Below are 12,720 nucleotides of genomic sequence, written 5' to 3'. Positions count from 1 at the left end.
TTATTTAGATTAACAAACTCGCCTCGTTTTCTATTTACTTATCAATTTGTTTTCGTTAACGAGACCCAATAAAACAATTTGCTTACTATACTTCCTTTTGCATTAATAAATATTAATTTATATGTTTAATTTATACGTTAAAAAAAAAATATATATATACATAATTACATTTACGTATAGATTTTTGCTTTATGTTTATCTAATTTATGTAACAAATGTATATACAGATACATATACATATATATACATATGTATGTGTATATATATATAGTACACATGAGTGAATATATATCTGAATATATTAATATTGGATCGCTAACGACCCTTTTTCGTCAGATGATCACAGCGATTTATCATATACATCCAGTATCATATTTTCCGTTAACCGAGACACGGATCAGTAGTAGTTTCACTAAAACACTGGCTCAGTTAAGCTTCGAAGATTCGAGCTTTCCTCTCTAATATTCGCTCAGATCTTCGGCACCTCTATTTCTACGAGTCGCTCGAGTGCGACCTTTATTCCAACTCGTTCCGCTGTATATGCGTGTGCTGTTGGAGCTTCGGAAATTAAAGCACGATAGATAGAAGCGAGGAATATCGCTGGGTCAGAAAGAGATATAGAAAGAAAGAGAGAGAAAGAGAGAAAGAGAGAAAGAGAGAGAGAGAGAGAGAGAGAGAGAGAGAATGAGAAAGGGAAAGAGAAGCGAATAGAGAAAGAGATAGAGCAAGAGTGAGATCAGGGGCGTTAAATATGCAAGCTGGGTAAAGCGGCAACAATAGAGGGCTTCTCATTCCTCCGAACCCCTCTAACACCCTCTACGCTTCATCTTGCAGCAGCAGCAGCAGCAGCAGCAGTAGCAGCAGCAACAGCAGCACCAGTAGCAACAGCAGCAGCACTAGCAGCAGCAGAGTGCCTCACAGTTGATCGCGGGACCCGGGTGCAAAACACACCCCGCTAATGGCAACCTCGGCACTCTTTGCCCGTGATACCCGCACACTACCAGCACCGTTCCTACACTCACCGCTAGCACCACAGACAGAGGATACGAGCTAGAGACCCACCACCCATTCGGTTCGCCACAGCTACAGGCCTTCCATCGTTAACTCACCCTTCTCTTCCTCATTCTCCTTTTTCTTCTTCTCTTTCTCTTTCTCTTTCTCTTTCTCGCTCTCGTTCTCGTTCGTTGTACGCTCTCTATCATTTTATCTCTTTCTATCTAATTGCACATTTCCTTTCCAACCTTAACATGTTTCCTTCTTTCGCTATCTATCCTATATCTTTCTTGATACCGTATGTTCTACTACTTCTGCTATATGTATTAGTATATATGTATGTACATACATTTAGGTTTATATCTATATCCCTCTTTTTTACTTCTACCACGATCGACACCTCTCTTTCTTTTCTTTTTCCTTTCATTTCGAACTTCTTTCCCGTCCTATTACCTAACCTACTGTTACCAAACTCGATCTCCAAGCTCTTTGGAAGTGAAGTCTTCGTTCAGTTATCCTAGAACGACCAAGAGAGAAAGGGAATCAAGGTTATGGAGATAGAACGTAAGGGAGGAATATAAACTTAGATAAGAATGTTGAATTTATCGCTATCGATCGTAGTGTCGATGAGTTTTCCTTGGTTGCGTGAGATAAGAAACGCGAGATCGATTTTTAAACTGAAATAATCGTATCGGATATCATTCGTTCAAATATATTTTTTCTAACATTATTTTTATAGCTCGATTCGCAACTTGTTTGACTTTTTTCTTTCTCATTCTTTTTCCTTTCCTTTTCTTTTCTTTTCTTCTTTTTTCTTTTTTTTTTTTTCTTTTTTCATTCGCTCGATCGACTTTTCGTCGAGTTCGGCCATATAGGATCTCAAAGCATTCCATACGCTTTTTTCTTACTTCGAGATAAACTTCGACTGACTTGATTCCATTTTGGAAAATTCCAGAAAAATTACAGAAGCCGAATTTTCTCCCGAAGGATTGTAACCGTGTTATGAAAGTTGGGTTACCATCGAGTAGGACAAAGGTAGTAGTTCGCTAACTCGATTTGCTAAGTCGTAGCAATATTGCTCCCATTTCGAAAAAAGCTTTTCTTTCAAGTAAAATAGATACTTTATTGATTGCACGTATCAATTTAATATCTATATAATACTTAAATAAGAATTTTTCATTACCGAACTCAACTTCAACGAATTAATCTTTAATTAGATCTTATTAAAATTGATTTAACAGAAAATCAAATCTTGTAATTCTCTCTCTCTCTCTCTCTCTCTCTCTCTCTCTTTCATTCTCTTTCTCTTTCTCTTTTTCTCTCATAATTATATCCTGTGGATAATATGAAACTCAAAAGTTTCGAACATAAAATTATGTTTCCGACTACATACTTCAATATTCTTTTGACGTTCGTGCACAAAGGTGTCCTGTTATATCAACATTTTGATTCCTTATCGGTTTGACGACGAGGTACACGACATTACTAAATCGTGATCGGAGGTTAAAGTTATTATGATGAATTATGCATAAACTTGCCAGTGAATGTACGCAAGTGTAGAATCGATATAGCTATGTAACGTAACTATAAGCTGAATGGGTAAAGCCAAATATTTTCGGAGATTATATCGTCACATCGTTAACACGCTACATATCATTTAGTACTATCATTTTATTATTACTTTTTCTTATTCATATTATGTCGATTTCAAAATTTATCTATACTTAATTACATTCGACAAAAATTTATTTTGATCGTTTCAACGATATTTTTCTTTTTCCTTTTTTTCACTTTGTCTATTTCGTATTTTACAAAATTAAATTTGTAATATATCATTTCATATGTTTTGTTTATAAGTTACTCTTATATATTGAGCTACATGCTCTCTCTCTCTTTTTCCCTTTTTTTCTCTCTCTCTCTTTTTCCCTTTTTTTTTCTCTCTCTCTCTCTCTCTCTCTCTCTCTGTCTCTCCCTATCTATTTATATATCTTTCTCTCTCTTTCTTGTCTCTTTTTGCTTTGTATCTTTGTGTTACATTACCGTCTCCGCAACGAAGCACGTAAATCATGACGAACACAATACCATCTTTTCTTCTTTCTCTCATTCTGTTACCCTTCTCTGTCTATATTGTACTATAACGACGTTGACTGAAAAGCCGCTTTTCCAAACTCATAACTCTTTCTCTCTCTCTCTCTCTCTCTCTCTCTCTTTCTCTCTCTCTCTTTCTCTGTCTCTTTCTCTTTCTTTTACATGAAAGAATTCAAAACCATCTGCGAATCTCGGAAGACCAAGCTAGATGAAATTAGATTGGAGTAATTTCATTTCCGTAAATCGTAGTGGGTTGGGTAAAACAAGGAGAAATAAAGGACCGAACATTATTCTTGCGTAATCGTTTAGGGTTCATTGGACTTTCCTTTTCTAATCTTTCTTTTTATTATTTTTATTTTTTGTTTTAATTTTTTTTCGTTGAATAAATTAGACAGGTAGGAGTTAAATCCAATAACAAACGCGATGTCAGATGTTCGAGGAGTAATTGTTTCGAAGTTTACTACTTATCCTTCTATTTAACAGACACTCGACTCGAGTATAACGTATATCTTACAACATGGTAGAATCTCTAGACCGATGGGATATTTTCCTTTCCTCTCGCCGGAACAAAGTTACGTCTCTTTCGATGTTAAGCTCTAACCCACTCGGCAAACGAGACAAAGGTAATCGATTTTTGATTTATCTCTAATTATATCTACGAACTGAAAATATGTGTGTGCAAGCGTTTTTGTGTATATGTTGTCTTATTAGATTTCAAAGATGATACGTTAATTGTAAATAAGTAACTTAAATGTAAAAATAAATAATGTTTGATAAAGTATTTAACACGTACCATGTCGTGTCGTTTTTGCTCAACTTTTCATTCAGGCCATTTGATGTTTTGATTAAAGATTAATATCCTTATTTTAAAAATCATTATATGTAATCATTAATTACTTATGTGTTTTGTTCTATACTGTATTTTATATAACGCATCATTCTTTTAGTAGAGATATATTCTATGGATTTAAATTTATTGTAAAATATATGTTTTTTGCGAATTAAATATCAGCTTGTACCATCAATGATACATGTGGCCTGAATAGAAAATTTAACATGTACTATGTATAATACACATGGCACGGAACATGTTAAGATCGGTAAAGAAAGCAGCTTGTTAACGTGAAGTTAATAAAAAAAATCTCTGAAACACAATTAGCCTTTATTTTGCCTTTTTCTTCGACGCATCTCTTTTCGATTCGATTGTCTTATCGTATCATTTCTAGGAGAAAAAGAAAAAAACAATAAACCGCATTTGTCTGGAACAATATCATTGAGGATTGAATAACACATACGTGTCAGTCACACACACACACACACACGTGTCAGTCACATACACATTCGCACTTCTCATTATGCGGATGCGTTCATTGATTATTTAGAGATTGATTTTAGAGAAACATCATGCTATTATTAAACCAAATAACATTTGTATCTCTTTTATCGGTGTCCTATTGAATTATTATTATTGTTTTTATGGAGTATAGTTTGGATCACATAAATCATTTATAATTCATCTTTGCCATAAAAGCCATATCGTAACAAGTTGTATAATTCATCTTTCATAGGATGCGATCGACAATAAGATCGAAGCGGAAAGGAACGATGATTTTTCGAAAAGATAATATTCTTTCGGAAATACTTCAAGTAGGGAGAAGTAAGTACGTATTCCACAATTCTAGCTCGCTTTGCATAAGCCGAGAAGATTTTGAACAGTATTGTACACGGTGCTTTATTCTTACAAAGGGGAAAGCGTAAATAAGTAACGGGAGGTAGTAAGAAAATAATTTATCATCGAAAAGCTTATCGATACCAAAGGAAAAAAAATCTTTCGTCTTTTTTTCGTTGAATACATTTTGATCTCCTCGTCAAATAGATTAATGCACTGTGCTAATCTCTGTTTTTCCATTCTTTTCCTTCCGACGAAGTCATTAGAAACTAGAAGTTTTTAGAAATTCAAACTGTATAGATGAGTTCAAGCGTCGACTACGATCATCCGTTTGTTAGTATAGAAGTTTCGTTAGTTATTCCAAAGTTTCAAACTCTCTTTATTCACGGGGTTAAGGTTTCATCCAAAACGAGGAGCAGCTTGGTCAATCTCCATATTGGTCAGTCTTTATCGTCTTTGGTTGTTTGCTAAACGTCGAAAGATCGAAAGGCTAGAAGATTCAAGTTGGGAGATCAACCCGATTCGAACTTACAAGTTATTCCTCATCATATACAAGAAATTTCTACGTGCCCGTTCGACCGAATAGAACAGTACGTTCGTGAAATTGTAAAAAGATGAAAATGAAGATGAAGATGAAGATGAAGAAAAAGAAGAAGAGGTAGAAGGAAGAGACGAAGAAAAAGGAAAAAGAAGGAGGAGGAAAGAAGAAAGAAGAAAGAAGAAGAAGAAGAAGAAGAACTTGGACGATCGTTGACCTGAAAGTGGAGGTTTGCCGTATACCTATTCACGACAAAATATACGAAACGCATAAGAAAGTGAAAGAAAAGAAGAAAGAGAGAGAGAAAGAGAGAGAAAGAAGCTTTCGATATGCCTGCTTGAGATGCGACTGCCGTTCGTGTCTACTTCCGATCCATCCGGCTCAAGACGAGCGACAAATCGAGTTACCGTTTGGGATCCAAGACCGAAGAGCCCGGCTAGTCTCTTTTCCTTCCTTCCTTCCTTCCTTCCTTCCTTCCTTCCTTCCTTCCTCCTTTCTTTCTTCTATCTACTCTATAGCCTTATCTCTTTCTCTCTCTCTTTCTCTCTCTCTTTCTCTCTCTTTCTTTCTCTCTTTCTCTTTCTCTCTCTCTCTCTCTCTCTCTCTCTGTCTCTCTCTCTCTTTCTCTCTCTCTCATTCACTCTTTCATGGTTCTTTTTTCTTTTTTCGAGTTTACTCGACGTCCTTGCAAGAGTACTCCCCCACTATCGATACTCCGATCTTTCGAAGAAGAAAGGAAAGCTGTAGAAACGAGGGTCCGAACGAGTCCTTCGAAGGAAGAGAAAAAGTCGAGAGTAGAGCCAAGTATACATCGAGGTTAACTCCGTTTAGTATCCGAGATCGGGAATAAAACGAGTTGTCTGCTCGTTAGACACACTTCGAAGAACGGGGAAAAAGAAAAAGAAAAGTGGGATTGAAATGACTAGAATTTACAGGAAACAATACACGTTTCACGAAAATTCTATGTTTACTACTCTTTTATTTTTTATTCTTTGCTCTCTCTCTCTCTCTCTCTCTCTCTCTCTCTCTCTCTCTCTCTCTCTCTCTCTCTCTCTCTCTCTGTCTATCTATCTGTCTATCTATCTATCCATCTATTTATCTACCTATCTATCTATCTGTTTGTCTGTCTGTCTATATTTCTTAAGTTTAATTAATCTCACGTATATCTCAGTTATGATTAACTTGTTCAAAGTATCCCATCGATTTTTGCATGTTAATACTTCGATTCATTTATTGTATTAAAATATCATTAGCCATCTTTCTATTTTCGATGAAGGAATTTTATGAGCATCGAAATTTAATAATGAAAAAGTTAATCGAGAAGTTGATTAGCAGTTTCATTCGATGCTATTTTCCTCTTAAACCTTTTCGTTTGAATTTAATCGTTGGTTAAATTCACATAGATTCAATTGTACTCTTATATCTTTATTCTTATATCCTTATATCATCGAATAATATTAGATCATATTTCTAAATGGAGATGTAAATGGAGTATGAAGGAGGGATTAGAGAAGAAAGAGAATTTCGTGTTTACCGTACTCTTAAGGTAATCAACGGAACAAAAATGAGAGAGATCACCAAGTTTTTAGTATGTGGAGTTTAACAATAATTTTACTGAAAATCAATACCAGTGCTTCTGTCATACCAATTGCTTTTCAACGTCCTCTCTTGACGATCGTATCGTGTGTATTAATTAGCGTCATGGTTTATATGGATTATAAAGCGATACAATCAATCGTTTGATAAAGTTAATACGTCTTAACGAACATTCTAATTTCGTATTGGACGTTTTTATTCTTAATATTATTATCATTATTCATATTGTTTTTGTTATCTTTGTTATTACATATTATATTAAACTAAAAGGAGTTAAAAGATCGATCAATTAAAAAAAATAGTGAAACGTATTATTTCACGATAAAAAAACAGTATATCGATTATTGTATTTTCACGTATATAAAAATAATGTTTCGATGATTATTCATATAAACAATAGTTTGTAACGATCGATAGAAATTATATATTTTCATAGTATATCTCGTGATAAGTCGATCGTAGAATATATTTAAGAAGTTATTTGTTCGATATAAATTTTTCGAAACATAACAATACATAAAAATGATTCGTTCTTTACATACACGCGTACATCAGCGTTTTGAAAATAAATTAAACGCGAAGCAAACATCTCGGGTTTGCTTAGCTCCCTTTTCGTAGAAATCTACGTTGCCGTGGCATGAACTAAAAATGATTTGACTTGTTCTTAATCGAATTCGTCGTCGGTCAGTCGGTCGGTGCCGTTCGTTTGCTCGCTTGGTCGCTATACGACGGCAACGAGGTTGCCTCGAAATTATTCACAAGTCACCGTAATGAACTCGGCCAACGTTCTATATGTATATGTATATACATGTATATCTTTTTTTCTTTGTTTTTTCCTTCACTTTTATTGCCGCTTTACTTCCCTTCGTGGTGTTCCGCTTTCCTGGATGAATCGTCCAGAAGTTTATGGCGTCTTCTTCATGAGAAAAACTGAGAGAAAGTAAGGACAGAGAGAAAATGAGAGAGAGAGAGAGAGAGAGAGAGAGAGAGAGAGAGAGAGGGAGAGAAAGAAAGAAAGAGAGAGGGGGAGAGAGAGATAGTATACAGGAGACGTGGCAAACGAAGGAAAGGGGTGGTTACGGGCCAGGACAGGATGTGCTGTGTGTTTCGTTTGAAAATTTAATTTCTCTAATTAAAGTGCCGGCGGAATCTACCGGCACATCTCGTCTTCTTCACCCTACCCCCCCCCCCTTCTGCACCATTCTGACCCACCTCTTCACCCACCCCCGTCCCTCTATCCCTTCTCTCGCCGACCTACTGTCCCTTCCTCTCAACCAATCTCTTCATCCACCTTGTCCCACTCCCTTTTGCTACCTCACAAACCTCGCCCTTGTAGTCTCGCTTTTCCCTAAGTCACTCGTTTCATTAAGCTAATGAAAGCGCCTCCTATCTCTTTTCTCTTTCTCTCTCTCTCTCTCTCTCTCTTTCTCTTTCTTTCTCTTTTTTCCTCTCTCGCTCTTTTTCTCCGTGAGTCTTTCTTCATTTTTTACAATGCCATCTAAACAATTTTATTTAGTGAACCGGCTCGGGTCACGGATTGCGTGAATCGAGCAAGGACATCTTGGAAGCTGTGAGATCAAGAGCTACTTACGATTTAAGCTCCTGTTGGTGAGATATAGAACTTTTGTATCATTTTAAAGTTAAATTTAGAAGGATAACTTGTCCAATTGTATATCCGTGCATTATAAGATAAGAAAATAGAAAAAGTTACTACTTCGGCGATTTTTTCAAAAGTATACGTTATCAATGTGAAGGAAAAAGATTGTGTATTACAGGTTCTTTTTTTTTACACGAAATTTTGTTCGATGATTAATTTGAGTCAATCGTGTTATTGAACAATTTTAATGCTTTCATATTATCTCTTATTTTTTTTTATTATTATTACTATTATTATTTCTTTTTTTTTCATTTAGTTATTTTCTATGTTTTCTTGAATAAGAATTTTTCAGAGAGAAAAATAAATATTTCATGGCACGTTTTTCTCTCTCTTTCTTTCGCTTCTCTGTCTCTTTTTAAGCGTTCTGTTAAATTGTCTAATTTCCTTGCTTTTCAAATGTGCTTTGGTATGCCGACGCGTGGCTACGTCGAAAGGGAACGTGTTCGATCGTGCTACCGCGTTATCCTTTAAAGTGGAAAAATCAGTGTCAGCGAGGAGATTGGAAAATACCCTACCATCCCAGTGGCTTTCCTTTCCCCCCTCTCAACCATCTCGTTACCGGCGTTGCGTTTAGATCAAAGGGAATACCATCCTCTCGGCGTGGGAATTAACGCAGGGGATTTCATTTCCATTCGATATCCGGCTTGTTGGAACGCCGTTTCCATTGCCATCGTTGCGTTCACTCACTATAGAAGAAGTGAGAAGGAACATTCACGGTTAGCGTGTAAACGAAAATAGATGAAACGTTCCGTTTTTCAAGGGATCGGTCAGTTGGCAGAACTGTTCTCCCAATGTTTTTGAAATCTTTCTTTGGGATTATGATTACTTTTTTTTTTTTTTTTTTTTTTTTTTTTTTTTTTTTTTTTTTAACGAATAAAAATCAATTTTCGATTATAGACATTATAATTACAGATATTTTTTTCTTTCTTTTTCTCTTTCAATTTTTCTAAACTTTAGTTAATTCGTTACGAAAAATTAACTTTCGTGAGTAACTTCTCGTGATGACAGAACAAATAAATACATTTGTTTCTTAACATTGTTAAGAAAATATACTTTTCTATACTTTTTTAAACGATTCATTCGTTTAATAAAAAATTTCATATTTTCATCCTGATCATTTTATTTTTAATCAAACTAAATTTCATATATAAACGAAAATATGTCTGAGTTACAGGTTAAGAGTTGTGATCTTGCTTGATAAACGATGTAACGAGGGATGAATGAAGAAGAAAGTATTTTTTTTGATAAATATATTTGCGTATTCTTCTGCAGTAAAAACAGAAAATGGAATGGAAAGAAAGATGAAGAAAAAAATCTCAGATAAGCATGACCACAGTGGCCGGTGGTTAAACCGGAAAGTAAGTCCTCGAGAAACTATGAAATTTCACTTCCGTGTACTACTTGCAGTTCCTCTTGTTCACGAACGAATCCACGAATTTTTCTTTTTTTTTTCTTTACTGAACGATTTTGTATGCTTTATTCTGCGAAAGATACTCAGTCGAAAATTTTGCAACTTCGATGCGAAGAGCTTTTCCATTTTGAATAATCGGTACACAATTTTCCCATCCGATATACTGGATCTTGCCGTAGGTGATGGTGAATAGCAAATCTATGGGCTATATCACTATGCCCTGTCTGACCATCGATGTTCCATTACTACTACATCAGATAGTAAATGTAGTGATCCTGCAATTGTACCTCTCTCTCTCTCTCTCACTCTCTTGCTCTGGGGTGGAAAACACCCTTCACGTTCGTAAATTTGTATTTCTAACCTGTATCTTTCGTAATATGAACAAGAAATAAATTGCTCATCAGCTTTCTGCTTTTGAAAATTTTGTATAAAAAAGAAAAAATAAGCAAATGTAATGTGTTTTCGGTTTAATTGGCAAAATCGTTAAATTTGTGCTTGATTTATATTCATCTACATAAATTACGTATACCCAATAAATATAAATTAACAGTGATGATATTTTGTAAATAATTCCGGAAAATTTATCTATATTTTTTATCGAATATCATCCTATCGAATGTCATTATGTCGAAACGAACGACTTATTTTTGTGATGATTCAACCATTACAGATGGAATTCACTCGCACGAACAAACCGGATATAATATCCCGCGATTTTACTCGTACAGATCAAGCGGAACGATCACTTTTTATCGTTCGAGCGTGCTCGATACGTATCCGTTTCTATTTCTATTTCTATTTCTATTTCTTTTTCTTTTTCTTTCCCTTTTTCTTTCTCTTTTTCTTTATACGCAAGCTTATCGATATTTTATATTTTATCCGGCAGAAAGCGCACCCTTCTGAGAAAACAATTTCAAAGTCGCAATCTACGAAGCGATAAGGGGCCCAGGACGGAGTAACTTCATCGCTCATGCTGTCGTTTTCTCTGCATGGAAGCTAAACAACAAAGTCTCGCCGTAGACAATACATATATCGAGATCGTCGCCATGGATCGAATTGAATCAACTACAAAACTACTAAAACTACAAAAAGACTGGGAAGTGATTTTCCAAAAATTCAATGTCATTGATCAATTGTTGAAAGAATATTTTCCCGAAAGATTGCCAAGCTTTAATACGATTTTTTTTTTTTTTAAAGATATGTTTCTATCATTTTATAAGAATTTTTTCTGCAACTTTAAATATAAATTAATTAGATTTTTCGTTTTCGAAAAACGATTAAAATTGTTTTATTTCTTTCCCTCTCTAAAAATCTATTTGGTTCTCGTTTTTTCTTATTTTTTTTTTTTTTGTTTTTTTTAACTTGAACTATATTGATAATAGATATCGATAAAAGAAAAGTCCAATTTCAATGAGAAATATATGATTTTTAATTATCGTATTACGCAAAACTCGAGTATTTTCGTTTCTCGACGTTATCGTTAACCACGGGTCGATCGATGATGACACGTCAAAAGAAGCACAAATTTGTTATATGTTTTCCGATTAATCGGCCTACGTTCTCGTGCACGTTCATCGAGTATGCCGATAAACTTCGAAATAATATCCGCGAGAACGCATCGAATTACCGAACGAGTTGTGATCGAAAAAGCGTGAGAGATTTGGTCGGGTGACGCGACGATGCGAGCATGAAATTATATTAATTATACTATTAACACGTCGGACGGTTTACAGGAATAAATGACGTGGCAAAAACAGGGGCCGATTATGAGTTCATATGAAATTTATTTAAATTAAATGTCCAAGTTGCTACGACGTGTCTGCGTTTTATATAGTTATATTAAGCAAGGATAATACGTTGGTAATACGTTGTATTGAAATATTGCCAACCAATCGAAGGGATATCATTTGAATCTATATTGTATATTCCTAAATGCTTTTTATTCAATTTTTTCTAAGTATATTATAACGCTTATATATATATATATATATATATATATATATATATATATATATATATATTAATCTGTAAACAATTCAATTTAATACTTTAATGAATTTTCATGATAAAAATATGTAATATGATGATTATAATTTCATATATTTTATAAATAAGATACAGAATATCTTCTACATGTGTATATCTATTATTTATAACATTCATTATAAATGAAAGATATACGTATATTAAATATTACATATATTTTAGATTAATTTAATTGATCAGTATAATTATAACGTAAGATATATATATATATGTTTATTGGATATTGTTTACGAGAGCGATTTTAGTTGCGCATCTCGCACCGGACCAGCGATGACAGTCAATTCGCACGGAGGAAATGTCTCCCGTCTCGTCCTTGTTGTCCGAACTATAGACTCATTGGTCGCGATGGGTAGGATATCGCTGTAGGCCGTCAGTAAAATACCGCTCGCCGTGTTCCCGCAAATTAATGGGAAAACGCGCGTTCTTTTAAAAGATCTCGTGAGAAATGGAGAAGTAATTGCGCGATATTAAATGATACGCGCTATGTAAATCTCACCGTGTATTTGATTAAATGAGTTACAATTGTTTGTGTGTCTCGTGTATGATGTGTAATTAGTTGTACTGGTTGCTTCTTAAGTAGGCTTGAGAGCTTAGATATTGTGAGTCTGAAAGATGTAACTTGACTGCCCTTTTGGCCTCTTTAGAATTATCTACGCAGATTGAAATGAGATTGGTAAATGCCCATTGGTCGGGGATAGTTGAAATGTTTAAACATTCCGTGT

The sequence above is a fragment of the Vespa velutina genome, chromosome 1 (genome assembly GCF_912470025.1).
Source record: "Vespa velutina chromosome 1, iVesVel2.1, whole genome shotgun sequence".
In the NCBI taxonomy this organism is placed as follows: domain Eukaryota; kingdom Metazoa; phylum Arthropoda; class Insecta; order Hymenoptera; family Vespidae; genus Vespa; species Vespa velutina.
Note: the sequence above shows the minus strand (reverse complement) of the source record.